We start from the raw sequence: 23,145 nt of genomic DNA, 5'->3' as shown, positions 1-23,145 counted from the left end.
TGAGCTTATTGACGATTTTTTTTTTAATAATTCTTGACGAAATGTGAATATATTAAGGATTTTTTGTGTGTTTTTTTTTTTTTTTCTAGTTCCTGTGTCTATGGCCCAATGACGATATGATGAGCATTTACTAAATTTAAAAAATGCGGGTCAGGAAGCAGGTCGGGCACAATATTTTCTTTTCCTTTTTTTGCGGTCCGAGTTGCGGTCGGGTTAGTTGAAAATGTCGGTCGGGTGCGGGTTATTAATACATTGACCCGTGCATCACTGCTAAATATATATAGGCGACAATCTAACAGATGATTATGAGTCTCTTACCTTCTAGAGTATCAGCAGCTTCATCTTGCTTCATCTCTCTCAGGAAGTAGAGCGTTAGATCAAGAGCTGCTTCTTTCATACTGCATCTGTTCTCAATAAAGTCCTTCACAAAGTATTGCAAGTCATCTTTTTGTAATATTTTCTTAAACTTTTCCAGTTCTTTCTTTAGAAATTTGATTATTTTGCTCTCAAGATCCTACAAAGACAGACAAAAATGAATGACAGAAAAAAAAATCATCTATAATTGGTGAAACTTATTTATTCAATTAAAAATATTCATCAAAAATCCAGGTAAGACAAACATTAATTTGCTGTAAATACAAATAAAAATTGGTTCTAATTCTTATTTTATGGGTTCTTAAGAAAAAAAATGAGAAATAAAAGTTGTCACTCTTATTCTATTACATATGTTTATTATAACAATTAAATATTCTTGAAAATGTCTGTTATTACCTGGAAGATCTGCAGGAGACTGTCTGTAAAATTTTTGTGTTTTCTGTGAGACTGTAAATCTGGATCTAATGTTTCATACTGAAACCTGATCGTAAATAGAATAAATGAAATACTGCATTTTTAGAAAAAATAAAAATAAACGATAAATTTATGAACTACAAGTAGTTTTCTGATAATTATTCACTGACACATGTTCTGACAGTCTATGTTTAAAGAAAAATAAGAAACCGATCAAATACCGTTTGGTTCGTGTTGTTTCTTCACTGAAGTATGGCATGCCATCCTTTGACTGGTCACTCTTCACAGACACATGTGATCCTGATCTTACACTAATGACACAAAGAGAGAAGAGAAACTTTTCTACAGGAGGTTCATCTGTGTTTTATATTGACACACATTCTCTCTCGTCCTTCACAGAAACATCTGCAGAGTTTTAAAGACAGCAGTCATTCTAGAGATTTTATTTTTCATTTTCTTTTTTGACTAAAATAGAAAGCAGAAATGTGAGTGCTACACAGTTCTGACTCTATTTTAAAAGTTTATCACTTAGTTTATACAGGTTTATTACTGTATCCTTTTGACCCCGAGTCCAAGTCTGAGATGAACGTTTTACAGAGATAAGCTTTTATTTTGCAACTCTCTAACCTTTCAGATACAAACTCAAAGTTATAATTTTTCTTCTTTACTGTAACAACTTTAAGTCCTGAAGTGTCAACATAAAATACAGTAATTTAGGTGTGGTTTATTGTATTTAATGTACAGTGTATTTAGCTGTGTGTATCTGATGTTGTACACAGGAAGCTGGCAGAGAATGCACTGCAGCTTCATAAAGCGTGCTGTACACAAGATAACCTTTGGGTCGTACATAGCAAACCTCTGAAAGTGCAGCAGTGTTTAAAATGCTTCTCTGAAAACAGACTCAGTCTTACCTCTGTTTGTGTGAGAGACTCATCTTTCCTCTCTTCTCTGACATACTGCAGATGAACAGCTCAACACTGAGATCTTTGTGTCTCTGAAGACGATCAGATGCTCATCATGACCTGGACATGACAATCAGATCAAGATCATGAGAGTTCAGAGGAACAAATGATGAAGAAAATAACTAGTGCTGAATCTCTGAGTTATCAAGCAATCAATATACAAATAAAATATGCTACACATATACTGCCATGTAATAATCTTTCAGATCACTCACAACACACTTCTTTATTTACATACACATTACTATCGGAGCATTAAGAAAAAAAAAAAAAAAAAAAAGATTAATTTTGCTCGTGTTTATCGTCTCTCTACCCGGAAGAACAGGTTTGATTTGAATACTTTCGGTTTCGCGACTTAAACTGGAAGAAGGAGAAATAAAATAACACGTTTAGAATTATTCTGACTTTTTTCCTTTTTTAAAGACTTGTAAAAAATTTAACACGTTTTAACACGTCTTTAATCGGTTTGTTTTATTAATATCTCTCTGTTTCTCTGTGGTTAGTTTCTTCGTCGACAGACAGGTATAAGTTATAACTGAACAAATCCCGCTTCATCCAGCTCTGAAACGCGTTCATCATTCTCCTAAATAAGTGTAATGGTGAAAGTATTCAGACTTACTTGCAGTAGTTCAGACGATCTTGTGCTGCAGGAACAGAATCCAGAAGTCTTTCAAACACTTCCGGTTTGTGATCGCTGTTAAACACCTGTGCGATCTTCACGATTGATGTTTGTCACCTGACACGACTTCATCTTGGAGAAAATCAAAGTCCAGTTAACAACAGATCTCGTGCATCAGCGCCACCAACTGGACAGGAATGTGAAGCACAAACACACCTGCTTTCTCCTTCTTCTTCCTTCTAACAGCAGATCCCAAACTAAAACAGTGCACTAGCGCCACCTGCTGTTTCTTCACATTCTCCCTCTCAATCTGCTCCATTCACCTCCTTCTGATACATTTGACTACTCTGAAGGGTTAATGAATAATGACAAATCATATCAAATAATCCAAGACAAACATATCAGTCTGAAAGATAATGATTATATGCTATATAACAGAATCATATACAGTCCTGTTTTTATTTGAATACATTTCATTACATTTCTTTCATTACAACAAAAGTCTATGAATTCAGATTGAAGGATTTATTCAGTTATTCTGTAGGTTATGATGAATAATTAGGATATATGAAATGTATGATTCAATGAATTAGTTCAGAACTCAATTAATTATAATGAACTTTCAGTTTCTACATACAAATAGAAAATGCCCAGTTATTTTCATCTTATTTTCTGAATTTATCATCTCTGTTCAGTTTTACAGCTCGCTGTGATGTATATTTATGTGCTTTTCACAATCTGTCATTTAAGATTTAAATAGTTTTAAATCTAATGTCTATTAAAAGAGAAAAACTGAGACTGTAACTCATGAACTTATAAATTTGAAAAAGACAAAACAGCAGTTTACCTCTTATTTACAGCTGATATTAACATTTATATAATTTTACAATCAAACATTTAGTTATAATTTATGTATTTAAAACCCTACATTTAAGGGAATATTAGACAGACTAATGAATTTAGTCTTCTTCATTATAGTCTTCTGTACTCATATTCAACATTTATAACACTGTTTTTATGTAATTTATTCTCTAATATTTTGAGCTCATCTTTATATTCCTGTCTTTATCACTGTCCTCAAAATCCTGCATCAGAATCAGAAAAACACAAGAGAAGTGGATAAGATAAGTGCTATAAATAATCATTTTCATAAGAATCCACAACAAATAATAATAATAATTTGTATTATTATTTTCCAGACAATGCTATAAATGAAGATCATAGTAGTGAGACTGAAGAAGAAACAATGACAAGCAACGAAACAATGATAACACGACCAACATCAGCAGATCTGACCTCAGCACCTTTCAGAAAATAGAGAGATTGGGTTAAATAATAAAAAAAATGAAGATGTGGGATTTTAATTAATTAAAGGAAATGTATATAAATATTGTTTTAAGCAATGACAGTACAATTGAAATGAAGAAACAGAAAACTAAAAAATGAGAAGTAGAAATTATTAAATAATTAAAAGTGTTTGTTGAAATACTGAGATGTTTACATTCTTTTCATTGAAGGTACAGTAATAAATGGTTCAGAATGTAAAAGAGTATGTGATGTTTATCTGATGGACAGAGACGTTTCTGGATCTGATGAAGAGAAACCCCAGGAACACAGAAGAAAGATCTTGTTTGAGACTCGAATCTCAATCATTAGACTGTAAAAAGTGTGAGAGATGAGAGAGATCGACCTTTATCTGTTCTCACACGGACAGATATTCAATGAGTATGGCAGAAATTTAGGCAGTACCTCACCATTGTGAAGCAGAGTATTACAGTTTGACCCAAACATGATTGTCCCGTGACGTGACAGCATTGGCTAGAGTAATTAGTTCATTCACAACCTTCCTTACAAATGGGTGCATAGTACTGATTATTATTTTTATTATAAATATTATTTACTCTTACAGTTACATGATGCATTTCTGGTTTCAAATTGTTGTCATGTTGGTACTTTTCTATAACACTGAATGTGGTAATAAAGAGTTGCTTATGCTTTAAATGTTGTCCATATGATGGCAAAATCACTTTGATAAAGAAGTTGTTTTTATTTTATTTTATATATCACATAGTTATATCCCGCTACATTACCACTAACGTTATACTTCCACTAAATAGTATCTCTGTTTACCCAGACACAATTATATCAGCTCTGACAACTACAGAAATGTGAAAAGTGTCCCTCTATTCTGCAGCAAATTATGAAAAGGCATCTTTTGGAGGACGTACTCCGTTCGAGCGACTCTTTCTCTTGTGCACATCGACACAAATCACAGATCAATAAGGTATTTTAACATATGCATAACATGTATTTTATAATTGAAAACAAAAAACTAAAAAACTAAATCAATTTAGGTTAAAGAAAGCAAAGCACAAACACAAAGCATAAAGACTGAACAGCACAATTAATTTATTTTGCTTTGAAGCTTACTGTGTATTGATGTACAGTTTTTTCACATCTGAATAGAGTTTGGAACAATTTGGAAGCCATCTTGGCTGCTTTTGTTGTAATACATGTCAATAATAAATAAAATTAAAAATAAAACAGTCAAATATCCAAAATCTACTGCACTGTTATTCTTTTAACATTATTAACGGCATAACAGAGGGTCCACAGTACAGTGATTAAACTACAGTAAGAATCGATCTCATGAAGGACCAAAGTCTCTGCGATTGCTCTCCGCCGGTCTCATAATGCTGAGCAACTCTGTGTTTGTCTCTCGCTGCTGTGTAGGTTACAGTACAGGAACATGCATTTACTAGAGACAAGCAGAAACTATGCTGACCACATCGAAGCTGACCGTCAGGATCACTCTGGCGCAGATCTGCCTCTCATGATGCTCAGCTCTGAACGATTTAAAAATGACATGCAAAAAATATAAAAAAATTGTGTGCATGATTTACTTATTCATTCCCTCAATGTACTAAAATGTGAAGACAGTTACTATTTTGTTCCCTCAATTTGCTAATTCATTATCTCAATTTCTAAATTGTGTGCACAATTTGTGTTTTGTGTTTGTACAGTAAACAGGTGTGTGTGTGTGTGTGTGCAGAGCCCTGGACTAATAATGAGGTCCAAGTTCAATAATACGCTAAAAGTTCAAATTGATTAACTAACTAATTGATAACTTACAATAGTGAAAGATGTGGATGTTGTGCTTCCCATCAATAATCACATCTCTGCATTCCCCCAAACTGATTTGCAGAAATTAAAGTCCCACTCGGTGTGAGCTGAAGTGATTGCGACTAGACGGAAGAGAAATCTACTTGGTCTTAAAGGGGTGATATGATGCAATTTCAACTTTTCTTTTTCTCTGGAGTGTTACAAGGTGTTCGTGAATAGATAAGATCCCTAAAGCTGCAAAGACTGTAAGCGTGAAACACAAGTTTGTTCATAAAGCCCTTAAATGGAGATGGTTTGGGTGTGTTTTATGCAAATAGCTTTGTGGACGTTTATTGAGAAGAGTCAGAATTCAGTAACATTAGAAGGAGGTCAGGGTCTGTCCAAATACCTACACTTGCAGACTTGAGAGTGTGTGCACATAACTGGAAGTGATAACTTTCTGCTTATGAGACCACCGAAGAAAGAACAGGGTCTGGGCCCAAATGCAGGTTAGTAGCATGGACACACATTTTTAAGATGTGTTTTTGTTTTAAAACTGATTTTAAGTCATTGAAACACAAACACCAGAGCTGTATGTGCCGTCTCTTTTTCTGTGTGAGAGGAGTGTGCATTGTTTGTTTGATAATTTATTGGCTTTGAATGATTTCATAAACACACACATACGCGTCAGAATTCCCATCTTTGCAAGTTTCCTCATTAACATAACAGACACCCAGCAGAAAGTTACACGATTTAGAAACAGCACCAAACTCTGGCAAGATAAAGTTATTTTATATAAAATAAAATAAAAACATGGCACTTTATTTACAGTTCAGGTATAATAGCAAGAGTGAATCATCTGGGAGAGAATGTGATTGTCTTGACTGTCGTATATGTTACATGCAGTTTGAAGCTGAATGGAGGATGACAGATAGACGCAGTGGAGAGAAGAGTTTACATCAACTTAAATATTCATCTGTATCTCACATTAAACCATGGACCGTCTTTTAAATGTGTTAGGTGTGTAAAAATACTTCAACTGACAATAAAGATCATTCTGAAGTTATACTGCACTGAGCACTATTGACATTTTTATGGTCTCTGAATAAATGTTTTTAAATGTTTTTTTTTATTGCTTTTTGATTTGGTTCATGAAAATATTTGTATGAAAACTGTCAGCACAAATGACACAAATGTAATTGTGCCTCACCAGAGACAGTAAGATTGAATCTGTATGTGGTCAATCTTCTCCCTCTGATGGTCACTTGATAAAGTCCAGAGTCTGTGTTTCTGGTGTTTGTGATGATCAGATCCAGTCTGATGATCCAGCTTCAGTCTGTCTCTGAATCTCACATCAAGAACATCACATGTGGAGAATCTTCCAGTGTCTTTATCAATTTCAGCTATACGAGTCTCTGAGTGTCCACATGTCCAGAATACCTCATCATTTGTCTGTAGTTCAGTGTTAGTCTGTAGAGAGACTGAATCTCCCTCCATCACAGACACTGACTTCACTTCATCTGAATCAGAAACACAACCAGAAGCAAACTGTGTCAAACATCTTGAGCGGTTTGAGTCCACAGATATGAAGAGACAAACTGGATCAGTAATGAGAGATGAGACAGATGAGCTGATGTGAGGCTGCTCTGTAGTAAAGTGAAGTCAAACTCTCCTGTCAGCTAAATAACCCTCGATTTATTCAGCATTGATGCACAAGATCATCAGCTCTTCTGAGCTTCCTGGAGATCAATGCTGTCATTTTCAACAGAAATAAGCTGAGCCAAATATAGATGTTAAAAATGTCTTAAAGCAGTGTTTGATCCTGAGATCCTGAGAGTCTTTGACTCTGGTTTCTCCTGTAACTGTCTTCAGTCGGTTTGTTCTTCGTGTCTGATCAAATAGTTTCTCCTCTCAGACTGATTTCACAGATTCTCCAACTGCTTTATGGATCCAGAACAGATCACTTGTTGTAACTGTGTGCTCTCTCATATTTTCATATGGCATTTTGTGTGGAGTGGAAGTAAAAATGTTTAGTTCATATAAGCAGAAGAAAAAAAGTAAGACTTTAAACTACTAAAAGATACACGGACCACATTCATCTAATAATATACATGCTGATGTCGAAGCTGTTTGTCAAGACAACAGATCAAACCACATTAGATATAAATATATCAGAACACAAAAGGTTCTTTGATCATGATAGATTTAGTGAATTACATGCATTTATCAGTGTTATACGACCTGATTCAGCGTGTGATGGACCCACACACAAAGGAGGACACACTCTAGACTTAATCATCAGTACGGGCACCGGCGGCGCCAGGGGGGGTCTTGGGGGGTCTCAAGACCCTGCCAAAAAATGCCTTGACCCCCCATTTGACCCCCCAGCCTCTTCCTGATTAAAAAATATATATATTCGGGATAAAGATCCAAAAATGTTTCTCTTCAAACTACGCAGAACAATAATAAATAATAATTATTTCGACATTTATTCATACACTGAACCGAGAACCGTTTCTGTCGGGATTCGAGAACCGATGAGCTGATGATAACTGCGCATGCGTGATTCAGCGCGAAGCAGACTGACACAGAGCGCATCTGAACCGAACTGATTCTTTTGGTGATTGATTCTGAACTGATTCTGTGCTAATGTTATAAGCGCGGGTAAACCAAAGGCTTGAATGAAGGGCAATCATCGCCAATGACGGCATAACATCGAGCGCAAAAGAACCGGTGAACCGTTTTTTTTTTCAGCTGGTTTATTTGATCGAATTGTCCGAAAGAACCGGTTCACTTGAGCACCTGCTCCTTTGCCCCTTAAGTGCCCTTTTGTCAAAGCAAAATTTCCTCAATTTTTTTTTTGTAATAACATAAACTTTTGTGAATGCCTGCCCACGCCCAAACATAATATTAGTACAATTTATTAATAATAATTTAGCCGTAAATAAAATGACCAACATGATGACAGTTCACCTGACTACGACCTCATCCAACCGGGAAGATTCCTCATGCTGCACGCGCATTTTTTAATTTCTAGAGGATATTTTCAACATCGTGGCAGCTGGTAAGTGGTGTTTCATTCTCAGCGAAGTGATTTTGGTGTTTATTTACTTATTATTATTTTACAAGAACGATGTGATGTGAGAACATGCAGATACGTTGTTTATATTGCTGTGTGTAGCCTGTAGTGTAGAAGTAACACTAGCGTGCTGTTTGAGGAAGAAATGTTTCACAGGCATCGAAGGGTCTGGTCTTTATGTTATTTGACTAAACTATTATTATATTACAGTACTTATTTATTTTTAACACGTAAAAATAATTATCACAACACTGGTAAGGCTTATTCAGATTTTCTCATTCTCTGAATTATCATTATAAAAATTAAAACAATTCAGATTTTAAATGTGATGCAAATATTTTTTCTACAATAGCAACAGTGTTTACAACAGCAAGACCACTTCAGCCTGTAAACTCAATAATATCTATCTGGAAATAAATGTAAAAATATCAATGTCAATAAAAATGCATGATATACCTGACATGGAAGTGCAGTGTGAAGGATATGAATAACAAATGTAGCCTGTCATTTGTTTACATTGCAAAGGTGTTTTTGTTGTTTAGTAGCAGAAATATGCAGTTATTAGCCATGTCCACTGTATTTTTTGTTGGTTTTCATGAGACCCCCCTTGAAAAGACCAGGACCCCCCATTGCCCCCCCAATCAAAATTGTCTGGAGCCGCCACTGAGTACGGGTCTAAACATTTCATCCATTGTTATTAAAGACATAGCACTATCTGATCACTTCTGTATTTTCTTTGATATATTGATCTCTGCTACCACTGAATCTAGATCTGTCTCTGTCAGAAGGAGATAAACGAGAACACAAGTGAACTATTTATGGAGGCTATATCTTTAACACCAAGCATTTCTGCAGACTCTGTTGATATTCTCCTTGATTCCTTCAACTCAAAGGTTAAGAATGTTATTGATGATATTGCTCCAATAATAGTCAGTAAGAAAACAAACAGACAGAAATCAGTTTGGAGAAGATCAACAGCAGTTCAGACGATGAAAAGACAATGCAGAAAAGACGAAACTTGAAATTCACGATAGCATCTATAAAGACAGCCTTCATGCTTTTAATGTGAAACTAGCCACAGATAGACAGAATTTCTTCTCAAACCTTATAAACAGTAACTTAAATAACACTCTTACTCTTTTTGCTACTGTTGAGAGACTGACAAACCCCTCAAATCAGATTCCCAGTGAAATATTAAGTTATACGTGGTAAGTTATGAACAAAACACGTTTAACTTTTGTTGTTGTTTTTACCACTAGCAATGGAGTCATTGTTACACCGCACACTTTATTAATGTCAGGACTGTCATTTTGGTCTGGTTTATTCCTGGTTATGTCAGTATTCCTGAAACTGGTGTATATTGTTATTGTGTGAACGTGTGTGTGCTCTCGTCTGTGTGTTGAAACTACACTGGGCTTCCTCGCTTACATCAGTTTGTAGAGGCTTTGGGCAATCGAGTAGCAGTTATTGTGGACAGCTTTGAAATTCGCATTGAAAGAGCATCAAATCTCAAAGCAAGAGCACTGACATTTCCCCTCTACAAACACCAGCACATCCTAAAGTATCTCATTGGCATTAAATCACAAGGATCTCTCTCTTTCATGTGGGGAGGTCATGTCAGTGACAAACATGTGGCTGAGAATAATGGCCTTCTTAATAAACTATTACCTGGAGACTTGGTGTTGGCAGATGGTGGATGTGACAGAGACAGTGTTGGACTCGTGTGTGCAGAAGTGAAAATACCTGCATTCACCAGAGGACGCAGCTGGATGCAGAAGATGTGGAGGAAACACGGCAGATAGATCACCTCAGGGTTCATGTGAAGAGGGTGATATACACGTGTATGTATGTGCATTTATATACATATACAGAAATGTACTGTGAAGAGAGAACTGAAGATGAACACCGAGCCGAGCCAGATAACGAACAAAAGATTGACATATTTGATATTATATATATATATATATATATATATGAATAAATAGGCCTATACGAGAAATACATTTTTACTTAATAAATTAAGAAAACGAACAACAAACTGTGCAACAAGTAGCCTAGTATGTGCTGCGCAAAAGGAAACCAGACGACAGAAAGCGGCACCCTATTTTTCTTTAGGCTTATTTTAAGCATAAAGATTTGTTTTTATTGTGAATGTGCACAAATAAAGGCAAACTGTTTACAATTACGATTATCTTTTTGACTAAAATGAGAAGTTGTTTCCACAGTTCCACTGATTTTTTTTTTTTTTTTTTTTTAATAAATAAATAAATCAAGTGATTGTGCTGGGGCAGCATGCACACACAGTTACTTTGACAATACAGTCTCTTCATTATCATAATAAAATACAAAAACACTGCGCAGTTTAAATATGTAGTAAAATCTGTGCCATTAAGTGTTTTCACTGTACCACCGTGATGTTATGCAAAACATTTTGTTTTACGTAAATATTTGAATGTGAGTGAAGTACATAATAAATACAAATACATCGCAAATATGGAAACATTTGATTTTGTGTCGAATGAGAGAGCAAATGTTGCTTTCAGTTTCGTTTTGTTTTAAATGAATTTGTTTTGGCTTGTCGTCTGTATTGCTATAGCTTCTTATATTTTTAATTCTTGTTCTTTTCTAAATACTGTTAATTGAAAGGATTGTTGTGGAGTGAGGGGAACTAAAATAGTCTAGCTATGTAAACTGTAATCCGGTACTGATTCAAATTACATGACAAAAATTATAGTTAGTAACATAATCCATTACGTTACACATTTTAGGTAATCTAATCAGACTACTTTTAGATTACTTTTGACCTAACTTGATTTAAATAGGATAATATTCTACCATATTGACATAAAAATACAAAGAGTAAGCTTGTCAGAACATTCTGTTTTTGCTTCACATTGGGTTATTATTCAATCAAATTATGTGTATGATTATTATTATATAACTAAATTATATTAAATTATATAAATTATATGTATATGAATTATATATATAAAAAATAACTGCAATAATAGATTTAGGTTAAATAAAGATCTTTAAAGATCAGTCTTTATTTTTTAAATTTTAGGAAACAAATAAAATGAAAAAAAAATAAACTAATTCTGTTTCTAATATTCTGTATGTTGCTCAAAAACAAAATATATATTGTGTCAAGTTTTTTTTTTTTTTTTTTTTTTTACCCAGTCATTTAAAAAACAATTTTTTTTAATCAATAAATACGAGTTCACATATCGCACATAAACACGAGTGGAAAAAGTAATTAGAACTAGCTACTAAACTAGTTACAAATGCCTTTCCATATACAGCTATGATTCGCGATCCCTAAACTGACTCAAATGATTCGCGATCCCGCTTTGAACTCCCGAACTGACTCAAATGATTCGCGAACCCACTACGAACTCCCAAACTGATCCAAATGATTCGTGATCCCCAAACTGACTCAAATGATTCACGCACCCGCTTTTAAACTCCCGAACTGACTCAAATGATTCGCGAACCCGCTACGAACTCCCGAGCTGATTCAAATGATTCGCGATCCCGCTCCGAACTCCCGAACTGACTCAAATGATTCGCGAACCCGCTCCGAACTCTCGAATTGATTCAAATGATTCGCGATCCCCAAACTGACTCAAATGAATCGCGAACCCGCTTTGAACTCCCGAACTGACTCAAATGAATCGCGAACCCGCTCCGAACTACCGAACTGACTCAAATGATCCGCGAACCCGCTCCGAACTCCCGAACTGACTCAAATGATTCGCAATCATTTCAGAGCTGTAACAACAATACTGTGAAACCCTGATATTTTTGCTTAAGGTTATCATACCATCAAAATCTCATACCGGCCCATGCTTAATAAATATATATATTCCATTTGTTGTTATTAACATGAAGTGCATTAAACATTACATTACATCAAGGTTTCCCAAACTATGGTTTGTGACTTTAATAAAAAGCTAATTAATTAAATCATAAAAAATGATACATTAAAATAAATAATTTTAAAACCAATCAAAATAAAATAAAATCTTACTAAAAAAGTTTACCATTTCATTTGTTTACCTGCATGTCATGTGGACATAACCAACATCAGAGAATCATGAACATGCAAATGTGATAACTATTAAAATATATATTTTTTAAATATCAGGGGTACTTCAAGTAAATATATTTGGTGAAAGAGGATCAGATGACAAAAGTTTGTGAATTTGTGTGTTTTAATGTATCTGAAAGACAAATGTCTTCCAAATACACAATAATACATGGTTAAATAAACTACAGAGTGATGATTCAAATAAAATCAATGTGTTCATCAGTAGTTGATGCAATATTGAAACACTTCTTAAAGCTGAAATGATTTTTATAAATCAATCTTCAAATGCTGTCACTGACAATGCAATGCTGCAATTTGTAAATAGTGGAATAACTATTAGGGATTTCACTGTTATAATATTTTTCTTTGTTTCACCAGTTTTCATATTATAGACAGACTGAGTGCATAAGTCTTTGGTGTTATTTTATATAATAAAAAGCCTAATAAATCAGCACATTACATGAGATTAAATAAACCATGTGTATGAGTCCACATTCTGTTGCTTTGTGTTTACTGGTGAAAGAGCAATACCTGAAACACAAAAGTACATTTTTCAAATAGCAACAAACGTTACGATTATAATTTAGAGCAAAAAAATAATTCTAAACGGTTTAGCCATTATACAACCTGACTAAAATGCTCATAAATTTCGTTGTCTTAAACTTGACTAAACAAAAACAGGACAGGGTTGACTAAATATGATTACTAAAATGTACATTTGAGTAAAACTAAGACTGAATTAAAAAATGGCTGCCAAACTTAATACTGCTGTGTGGTTAATTAATAATAATCTTATTGCTAAAATGTCAAATTTTCATTGACTAAAACTAGACTAAAATGTTGAGACTTTCAGTCGACTAAAATTAAACAGGAAAAGGTTGACTAAATATGATAAAAACTAACAAGGACATTTAACTGGTTCCTACATTATATTTCTCTACACTTCTTCTAATCTCACATACTATTTAGGATGGATAGTATGAACATTGACTACATTTACATGCAGGCAATAACCCGTTCAAAACCGGAATATTAGCAATAACCCGGTCACGCACGGCCATGTAAACACTGGCAAAAACCCGGATATGCTCATATCCAGGTTTTTAAAAACCGGGATATTATACCTGGGGTAGCCCTTTTCTAACCCGAATATTTGGTCTTGTAAACGCGTTTCGGCATATCCCCATCAAAATGTGTGTTCTGCGCATGTTCTATTCGCAAGGAATCTTGGTCTTTTGAGAAGAGACGGCGCATAAAAAAAACCCTCGTGCAGTATAGCGGAAGTAAACAAGTCGAGGTTAACATGGCGAGACGCAGCACAGCACCACACTTTTGGAGCAAGGAGGAGACCAATTTCTTTATTAGTGTGGTGAAATCAGTACCAGCACCAAAGCGCAAACAAAAAAGACTATTGCTATCTGCCCCAAACTATTCATTATCCGCCTGCTGCTGCTGCTGTTGTTGTTGTCTTTGGATACAGGAAGAAGAATCGGAAATGACGCATATTGCGTCTGTAACAGACGTGAACAAACACACTCACACGTGGGTTTCCTTGTGCTTGCCTTTATCTTTTGGAAATAAAATGGCACAAATCACTTTGGCTGAAGATAAACTACTGCAGACATTCAAGACCACAGCAGCGACACTCAAATCTGCTGGAGTACGGCAAGACTTGTATGATTCATATTAAACATATACTATAACAGTATACATGAAACTGAAACAATATCCCTGTAATTAATAATACAGTGTACTCATACAGGACAATAATTCGATAACAGGAAAACACCAATTGTTAACATTTATAACTAAATTACGGAAGCAACATACCTTTTGGAAATAAAATGGCACAAATCACTTTGGCTGAAGATAAACTACTGCAGACATTCAAGACTAGAAAAATAGAAATTACACATTCACTCAACTCATAATACAAATAATTGTCATAATGTTGAGACATAGACAATAACCACTCTAATTGAACTCGTTCACACTGGTGTGACGCATGTGGAAATTCAGTACATATTATAACAACTTCAACAATCCTGTTAAAGCATTAAATGGATTAAATATACGTTCAAATACATGTATGAAAGATATTGCAATCGAAAAGATCCACTTAAAACATATCATTATTACAATTAATCTGTTAATGAGTTAGAGCGTGAAAAATCATACATACCCACAGCAGCGACACTCAAATCTGCTGGAGTACGGCAAGAGAAGAGCGACAAAATACACTGTCTGCAGTACCATTAATAGCCACAGGAGGGGAGCCTTTGAACACCAATGAATTTAACCAAATGCTTATTTTATGAAATTCACACATCAAAACTCTTAAATTAAGTACTCTTTTTAACCCTGTTACATCCACCCCCACTGAATTACATAAAATAATTGCATGACCAGAGGAGTAACACCAAAGGAATTTCTTTCCATTTTCAAGTCCACTATAATAAACTTCACAATTAGAAAGGATCTCCTATCAAAGGATAGTCAAAAATACAATTATCCCTTAAGGATGAAGTGATGAGAGAGTAGCGCTAAACTCTCCCACCAGCGACTGACAGTAGAACATCTACATACATTCCACAATATCCTTCCATACTCAACTTTCTTCTATAACACTCAAACAGAAAGAATAAGATATAGAACCATATCAGGATTCGAAGGTACCCCAAGTCATCAGGTATGTGCTTTTTGAACTATTGTTTTCTATATATGGAACAGACTAACAAAACGCATCTTAAATATGTCAAGAGACATGAAACCAAACGACTTCTAAGCAGAGAAAGTCCTCAGCACCGACTTATAAACAGCCTGAACATTGCACTTTGTGTCCTGAACCATGGCCTGTGCTGACATTACATGTATTAATCTGTCAACGGGTCTAATGATGCGACCAAAACGTGACCTGACCTGAGTGACTGAGCTAGAACTTTGTGGTACATTCACAGAGTCAGCTACATGTGTGTTGGCAGGGGCCTGTGATTGCGGCTGATCAGACAGGATTATCTCAGAATCTGAGACAATGCAGGTATGTGACCTTCTGATGCAGCAGGAATGATCATAGTCAATGGATCTGTCAGAAATCCACTTAGAGATTGATCAGACTCATCTGGAATGTCTCTTTCAGGCAGCTCCGAAACCCAACGTATAGTTCTGCTCTTATCATCAGATTCCTGAACTGACATAGAATCATTCTCACAGTCAAAGACAGCATCATCACATGTGGATAATGCCTCATCTCTCATCACCTCTGATCCATCCATCACAACTCTGCTATAGCTATCCTCCTTGTGCTCTGACGCGTCTGCATCTCTTCTTAAAGACTCATTTTCCACCATACCCAATGACAGAACTGGAGACAGACTCTGACAAGAGTTAGATACATCAGAAAGGCGATCAGACAGGGGGTTCTCTACATTCACTGGTAGGAAATTCACCAACATCAACAGGTTTCGATGAACCACTTTTTCCTGATCAGTGGTCGGATTACGGATCCTGTAAGTATGAGTGTCTGATTTATGGTCTACAACGGTGTAAACTGTCGACTCCCACTTGTCTGCAACTTTCCTCTTACCCCTTTCAGTTTTGTTTGCCAGGAGCACCTGATCACCAATTTCAATGTCCAGTCCTTTTACCCTTCGGTTGTACAACTCAGCATGCCTTTTCTGCTCTTTCGTTGCATGTTCTCGTGCGATCAGAAATGCCTCCCTCAGATCTTTGACCAGAGTGGTTACGAACTTATCACAACAGGTCACAGCTGAATCATTCAAGACTGAACGAAAAAGAATATCGATTGGCAAACGGGGCACACGGCCAAACATCAAATAAAAAGGGGCAAAACCCGTTGTTTCATGGGTTGTGCAATTATACAGAAATGTCAGTGTCTGTAACCGTCTTGGCCAATCCCTCTTCACATCTGGTGTTAGAGCTCGTATCATATTTCCTAGGGTTCTATTGAAGCGTTCCACGCTTCCATTACCCATTGGGTGATACGGCGTTGTGCGTGACTTGTTCACCCCAGAGACCCTTAGAAGCTCTTGGATCAATTTACTTTCAAAGCTCGGGCCCTGGTCACTATGGATTCTGTTAGTGGAGTCTTCTGCTGACCAGAAGTCTATACAGACAAGCTCTAATGGTCTACTTGTTGAAATATTCTCCAGGGGAGCTCTACCAGAGGGATCAGTTGTTTTACTCACAGTGCAGCGGTGGCATAGCCGCACATAGTCCTTCACATTTTGATCCATATTTAGCCAAAAGAAACGCTGCCTTGCCAGGCTAAGACTCCGCGACTGACCCTGGTGACCACAATCATCATGGATTCCTCCTAACACAACACTCACCAGAGACTCTGGGACAACAAACTGATGGCGTTTAATTCTTGATAGTTGATCTCGAGACACTCTGTACAGGATGCCATTTCTGACAACTAGTTTCTCCCAGTGCTTGAGATATCGAACAACAACCATCGTTTCCTTTGCCCTTTCTCTTCTCGAAGGTCTACGTTGACGCCCAACATAATACAAAACTCTAGACAAAATCTTGTCGTTGAGCTGTTTTTCACGCAGCTCCTGTTCTGAATAGGCTGGCAAAGTTTCCTGCCCCACAGACATCATCTGGGGCAAGTTATCAATGACGGACATTGCTCGTGCTCTGGCACCAATGTTCCACTCAACATAGGAATTCAATATAGCAGAGACATCTGCCTTAGGGACTGTCAGAAGGTCTTCGTTTTGTTGGATGTCAGACTGGCATGACTGACCTTGATTAAGAATGCTCCGCCCCTTATCTGAATCACAAGAATGTCTGAAAGCATCCTGCACTGAAACCGTAGACATCCATCTGGAATCAGCCAGAAGTGCTCCATATGGCTCTTTGAGCAGTCTCTGCGTGACATCAGTTTTGATAAATGGAACCCGGCTCAGGGCATCAGCGACTGTGTTTTGGGGACCAGGTATGTACTTTATGTCAAAGTTGTAGCTAGCCAATTTAGCCACCCAACGTTGTTCACAGCAATCAAGTTTGGGTTTAGTCAGTATATGGGCCAAAGGATTATTGTCAGTCAAGACGGTGAATTCATGTCCTTTGAGCCAATGACTGAATTTATCGCATACTGACCATTTTAAGGCCAGAAACTCCAACCTATGTGCTGGATAATTTTGCTGTGACCGAGAAAGAGACTTACTGGTGAAGGCTACCGGCCTGGCTTTAGTCTCCCCCTCTGGGACCTGTGAGAGAACAGCTCCAATACCGTCCAAGGAAGCATCCGTTGCCAGTATGAAAGTGCGATTAAAATCTGGATGGGCAAGGACAACACTCTCAACCAATGATTTTTTAAGCCTCTCAACAGCCTGGTCCTGAGCTTGTGTCCAGTCACCAGGTCTCAGCTTTCTATTTTGACGAGCATGATCCAGCTGTCTCGGATTCTTCGCTCTCACCTTTTGACCCTTTAGAAGATTAAAGAGTGGCTTGGCTACAGCAGAATAGTTTGGAATAAAGTGTTGGTAGTAATTCACCATTCCCAAGAATGATCTTATTTTCTTCTGAGAAGGACATCTACCATCAAGCTCCATCAAATCCAAACTGCTTATCTTAGAGATGCTTTCAACTTTGCTTGGGTCCGTGGAAACACCTTTCTGATCAATCATATGCCCAAGGAACTTCACTGATTTCCTCATCAGATGACATTTTTTTGGAGCCAGCTTAAGATTGTTTGTGCGGAGCCTGCCAAACACCATTTCCAAGCGATCGAGAGCAGTTTTCTCATCTGGGCCGAAGACAATCAAATCATCCAGATAACAAAGGAGACTAAGATAGTTTTCATCCCCGAATATGTTCATCATCATACGCATGAAGCTGCCAGGACTGTTGCAGAGGCCTTGAGGCAACCGATTGTACTCAAAAAGGCCCATAGGCGTTGTAAAGGCGGTAAACTTGCGGTCCTCCTCATGCAGCTGCATATTATAGAATCCGGACGTCAAATCCATTGTACTAAACAGGGCGTTACCGCCAAGTGCTGCCAAACAATCCGCCTGATGTGGAAGAGGGTGCGCATCCTTCAGTGTCCTCCTGTTCAACCAGCGGAAGTCTGTACATACACGCAGGTCCCCATTCTTCTTCCAGACCAAAACGAGAGGAGACGCGTACTCACTTGTAGACCGCCTAATAATCTCCTTCTCCTCCATTTCAGTCAGCACCTGACGTAGTTTTTGATATTGACCGGGAGCTACCCGTCTGAAAGGAAGCCTGAATGGTCTGGTGTCCGAGAGGTGTATTCTGTGGACAAAACCCTTTGCTTCCCCACAATCAAGATGGCCACGTGAAAAGATGTCTTCATAACGTAGAATCAGGTTCAGCAACCGTTGCTTGCATGCATCTGAGATATCACAGGAGTCAATGTTAAGACTGTCCAGCCCAACTGACTTCAGTCGCTCACCCACAGGCGACAGTTCGGACACATCATCAGACAACCTTGTGGGGCAGTTTACCAAGAAAGGGTCAACCGTATTGGCGTCATCAAGATCTTCAAGGGCAATGCACGGATAAAGATCTGCAATTTTAGCATTCCGTCTCAAGAACACTGGACTGCCTGAAGTGTTGATAAGCTTCAAGGGGACCCATCCATCTCCCCACAGAGATATGATTAGTCTAGCCACCATAACACCTCTGGGAGCAGAGTGAGAAGACGAAGGCTCAGTCATGACTGCACTTCCTGGGGACACAACAGCAGATTTGGGCAGCTTCCCCCATACTAGGTACTCACGGCCCGGCTCAAGATAGACAGCGGAGTTACATCTTACTGTTCCTATCTTCCCAGGTATCTCCTCCCCTCTCCACCGGTTCAATCCAGCAAGCATTGACAGGAAGCTTTCACATTCAGGGTCTGCTGAAGTCGGTCTAGACACAGCCTGCCAAAATCCATCACACAATTTGAAGTATCTGAGAATGTGTTTAATAACATTAGTTCCAAGTATCAGCTCATCATGTTGTCCAGGAACTACTAAAGTGGGCACTAACATCTTTATTCCATAAACTTCCATGGTAAGATTGAAAGATGATTTAGGTATTACGCGCAGCCCTCCACATCCTACAAGGGTGACATCAGTTTTAAACTCACCACATTCATCCACTGCACCAGCTGATCTCAGTCTCATCTCAGCAGACTCGTTTATAGTGCAGGCCATCGAACCACTGTCCAACATTGCACTCAATTTCACCGTCCCTCCAATCTTCACTGGCGTATAAAAGAGGCTGTCACGTCCACCCACAACATGCGTGTTCTGATAAATGACCTCTGAATGATTACAACTTCCTTTGACTAACAGGTATGCATTCTCAATTTGACAATTATCAATGGCTTGGGAGTTACTATGATGACCCGCATTGCCTCCCTCCGAATACGGGTCTGCTAGTTTCCCTCATGCTGTGCCTGGTCAAGGGAATGTTTAGGGCATTCCTTCTTTGTGTGCCCAGGGGAGAAGCATGCAAAACACAGTTTTTCTGTCATGCAGTGTGCCACTGTGGTATGTTTGTTGTCATTACAGACTCTACAGGCACTTCTGGCAAAACTGCGCTGCTGTCTAGAGCCACGTCTAGGACTAGAAATATCACGAAATTGCACCCTGCCCATAAGCTGCTCCATCATCTCCATCATACGAGTGAGCAACTGACTCTCAGCCTGTTGTGTGTGTTGAGATAACTCTAGGGTAGAAGTTGAGCAGGAGGAGGGCTGATGCTGTGCCTGACTTGGCACTGACACAGGCTCTGGCTGGCGGCGTACCTGCTCATTAGTCACAGAACAGAATGATTGGATAGGGACAGCAGCCGACTCTGTTTTATGGCCATCGTACATACCATAATCACTGCCGAACACTGTAGTTGTGTGACTCCGTAAACTCATGCTAGTATTTCCTCGGCTCCTGAATTCCCTCTGGTAATCATCAATCCTGCTCTGGATTTCTTTCGCACTCCATTCTTGAATCGGCTTGCATCTGAATATGCTCATTAAACTGGGGTCAGGACAGAATTTAACAAACATCCGTGTTACCTCCTCTCTTATGTTGTCAAAACGTTTGCCTTGTCTCCGCAGTCCCTCATCGGCTAGATCAGCTGCTTTATTAATTCGAATCCAGTAGTCCACAGGATTCTCTTTGGCTCTGGGGAGAGTGGCATAAAAATCTGCGAGTGGCAGGCAAGAGGGAGCTTCACTAAAGTACTGCATAAGAATATCATAAATTATCTCAGGGTTCCGCCTGATGTTGAGCATACTATCACTACGCAGGCTGACCTTGACAACATCCTTTGCCTTTCCAGTCAGTCTACTCATTATTTCTTCGGCTTGGTCCTGAACAGGGCACATTTGCTTTTTTAAGCAAGCTTTTGTCCTGTCTATCCACTCCTCAACACCATACTTATCAGTGCCATCACCTCGGAATATGTCATGCTCTGACTTCATGTGCACTGATACTTGTGGTGACATCAATTGTGTATGTGTGCACTGTTCTGTGCGCACTGGTGTCTGAGCGCAACTGAATGAATTGGTTTGGCAATCAGCATTTGTATTAACTAAACCAGAAGACACTAATTTTGCAACTATTGACTCGCCAATATGCATACCTAGCTGGCCTACCATGTCTGTGAGGTGGTCGAAAGCAACTCTATCAACGCCAGGTGTTGAAGTGTACGGACCCTCACCAGGAACCCGCCCAACAGGGGTACCACCCAGGGTCTGACTTAACCCAATACCCCTACCGTTGTCACCATGTAATTGTGGTCGTCCAACCCCCTGGCTCATGCCTTCACTAAAAATCCCACCATCAGAGCTGCCAACTAACCATGTACCCCTTCCTCTGGAGAAACCCATGTTACCATAACATGATGCATCCAGGTCTCCATCATACTCGAGTTTTTCAGCCATAATGATATATAAAAATAAATTACATGAAAAAGGGTAAAAAATAAAGCAAAAAAAAAAATATATGTAACTGTCTCGGTAATGAGAAAGCTCACTATTTTAAATTGTTCTGAACTCGACGACAGTCAAAGCAGTACTATGTCAAATGTGTCTATGCGTTGTGTATTTGAAAAACGAATGCACAGTCCCAATAACTGAGTGTGTGTATGTACTGTCCTCATCCAAAACATTGAAGACTTGACCCACTGACGAACTTGACCTGCACAGAGCGATGAAGATCTGGTCCACCGCTGAGCTTGACCGGCACACAGCAATCACGGTCGATCTGCGTCGAGCTGATCAAAGGATCCAAGGAGTCACGGCACCAGTGTAACAGACGTGAACAAACACACTCACACGTGGGTTTCCTTGTGCTTGCCTTTATCTTTTGGAAATAAAATGGCACAAATCACTTTGGCTGAAGATAAACTACTGCAGACATTCAAGACCACAGCAGCGACACTCAAATCTGCTGGAGTACGGCAAGACTTGTATGATTCATATTAAACATATACTATAACAGTATACATGAAACTGAAACAATATCCCTGTAATTAATAATACAGTGTACTCATACAGGACAATAATTCGATAACAGGAAAACACCAATTGTTAACATTTATAACTAAATTACGGAAGCAACATACCTTTTGGAAATAAAATGGCACAAATCACTTTGGCTGAAGATAAACTACTGCAGACATTCAAGACTAGAAAAATAGAAATTACACATTCACTCAACTCATAATACAAATAATTGTCATAATGTTGAGACATAGACAATAACCACTCTAATTGAACTCGTTCACACTGGTGTGACGCATGTGGAAATTCAGTACATATTATAACAACTTCAACAATCCTGTTAAAGCATTAAATGGATTAAATATACGTTCAAATACATGTATGAAAGATATTGCAATCGAAAAGATCCACTTAAAACATATCATTATTACAATTAATCTGTTAATGAGTTAGAGCGTGAAAAATCATACATACCCACAGCAGCGACACTCAAATCTGCTGGAGTACGGCAAGAGAAGAGCGACAAAATACACTGTCTGCAGTACCATTAATAGCCACAGGAGGGGAGCCTTTGAACACCAATGAATTTAACCAAATGCTTATTTTATGAAATTCACACATCAAAACTCTTAAATTAAGTACTCTTTTTAACCCTGTTACACGTCTTAATGTTGTCCGTACGTCCAGACGCTAACCGTGCGTCGCCGTTTACATCGGGATATTGGCGACTGATTACACATTCTATGTATACAGGAGTAACTCTCTCTGCTCACGCATGTAAACGGGTTATCCCGAATGTTTCAGAAACCCAAATAGTGACCTTAACCCGACCATTACCCGAATTTTAACAGCTTGTAAACGTAGTCATTGAGACACAGGGCATGTCTTTATAAATGGAGCACTGAATCATTGACTCAAATGATTCAAAATTCACAAACACGAATCCTTCAGTAACAAAACACTGCTGTGTGTTGCTCAGAGAAGCGTTTGGAAGCGTTTTCATTAACCAAATGGAGCAAA

The 23,145-nt window shown here is 38.0% G+C and overlaps 4 long non-coding RNA genes across 4 annotated transcripts; all 4 read right to left on the bottom strand.

Annotated features, from left to right (window-relative positions):
* Window positions 1–469: 469 nt before the first annotated feature.
* On the bottom strand, window positions 470–1,102 carry LOC113076582 (uncharacterized). The gene is made up of 3 exons (XR_003281204.1): window positions 1,011–1,102; window positions 772–856; window positions 470–514 (listed from the first exon to the last, which is right to left on the bottom strand). It is a non-coding gene; the product is annotated as an uncharacterized LOC113076582 (long non-coding RNA).
* Window positions 1,103–1,749: 647 nt separating this feature from the next.
* Window positions 1,750–2,713, bottom strand: LOC113076581 (uncharacterized). Its single transcript, XR_003281203.1, has 3 exons — window positions 2,587–2,713; window positions 2,371–2,502; window positions 1,750–1,811 (listed from the first exon to the last, which is right to left on the bottom strand). It is a non-coding gene; the product is annotated as an uncharacterized LOC113076581 (long non-coding RNA).
* Window positions 2,714–14,156: 11,443 nt separating this feature from the next.
* Window positions 14,157–15,339, bottom strand: LOC113076579 (uncharacterized). The gene is made up of 3 exons (XR_003281201.1): window positions 14,824–15,339; window positions 14,472–14,534; window positions 14,157–14,209 (listed from the first exon to the last, which is right to left on the bottom strand). It is a non-coding gene; the product is annotated as an uncharacterized LOC113076579 (long non-coding RNA).
* Window positions 15,340–21,885: 6,546 nt separating this feature from the next.
* On the bottom strand, window positions 21,886–22,781 carry LOC113076580 (uncharacterized). Its single transcript, XR_003281202.1, has 3 exons — window positions 22,600–22,781; window positions 22,248–22,310; window positions 21,886–21,985 (listed from the first exon to the last, which is right to left on the bottom strand). It is a non-coding gene; the product is annotated as an uncharacterized LOC113076580 (long non-coding RNA).
* Between the last annotated feature and the right edge of the window lie 364 nt (window positions 22,782–23,145).

The sequence above is a fragment of the Carassius auratus genome, unplaced genomic scaffold (genome assembly GCF_003368295.1).
Source record: "Carassius auratus strain Wakin unplaced genomic scaffold, ASM336829v1 scaf_tig00020785, whole genome shotgun sequence".
In the NCBI taxonomy this organism is placed as follows: domain Eukaryota; kingdom Metazoa; phylum Chordata; class Actinopteri; order Cypriniformes; family Cyprinidae; genus Carassius; species Carassius auratus.
Note: the sequence above shows the minus strand (reverse complement) of the source record. Positions and strands in the feature narration are given on the sequence as shown.